Source organism: Eimeria tenella, genomic scaffold (genome assembly GCF_000499545.2).
Source record: "Eimeria tenella Houghton genomic scaffold, Eth_scaff169, whole genome shotgun sequence".
Lineage (NCBI taxonomy): Eukaryota > Apicomplexa > Conoidasida > Eucoccidiorida > Eimeriidae > Eimeria > Eimeria tenella.
In genome coordinates this window covers 20,820-21,841 of record NW_013541544.1, presented here as the reverse complement: position 1 = coordinate 21,841, position 1,022 = coordinate 20,820, and positions in this window count along the sequence as shown.

Below are 1,022 nucleotides of genomic sequence, written 5' to 3'. Positions count from 1 at the left end.
TGCTGCTGCTGCTGCTGCTGCTGCTGCTGCAGGAGAAACCTCCCCTGAGCCTAGGCGGCAGTGCCCCCACTGCTCTGACTCCATCCCACTCGCATTAAAGGGCTGTAGCAAACCCTCGTACCCACAATGGGGGCCCCCAGGGCCCTCAAAGCCCACCGCACAGGGGCCCCCGGGGCCCCCCAGGGGGCCCCCCGGGGGCTCCAAGTGACTGGGGGCCCTCCGGGGGGCCCCCCGGGGGCACCCCTCGCCTCTAAAGTGCCCCAAGAATCGCCGGGGGGCCCCTGGCTGAGGGCACTCTGGGGCTTGCCCTGAGGGGGGCCCCTCTGCAGGGGCCCCCTCTGAGGGGTTCCCCAAGGGGCCCCCTGAGTGGGCCCCCGAGGGGCCCCCGGAGGGGCCCCCACAGGGCAGCGGACAGAAAGTTCCGCAGGGCCCCCCAGAGGGGCCCCCAGAGGGGCCCCCCGAGGGCAGCCAGCAGGGGCCCCCAGAGGGGCCCCCACAGGACACCCCAGGGGGGCCCCCACAGAAGCCCCCAGGGGGTCCCCCACAGAGGCCCCCAGGGGGGCCCCCACAGGGGCCCCCCTCCGCGTCAGGGGTTGCTTGGGTATAAAGTTCAACTCTATGAATGCCAAATATGCGCGTCAGCAAAGACAAGGGGGTACTGAGGATGTGGTCAATGTATGCGGGGAGGATTCTGCAGAAAAACAAGGGTTTAGGGTTTAGGGTTTAGGGTTTAGCGTTAGGGTTTAGGGTTAGGGGTCAGGGGCTGGATGCAGAAAGAGGTTTAGGGTTTTGGACGCCAGCAACTCCCCTACTGAGTCCTGGGGAGGACAATGCTGCGAGAGAGAAACCCACCATTCCATCGTTAGGGTTTAGGGTTTAGGGTTTAGGGTTTAGGGTTTACCGCAGTATTTGCTCCACTTCGGCCTTTGAAATTGTCTTTATAAGAAACTTGCCGTCGTGGGAAAAAAAGAAGAACTGCCCGCTTTTGCTGCAGCGCAAACCCCTCGCAAACCCTAAACCCT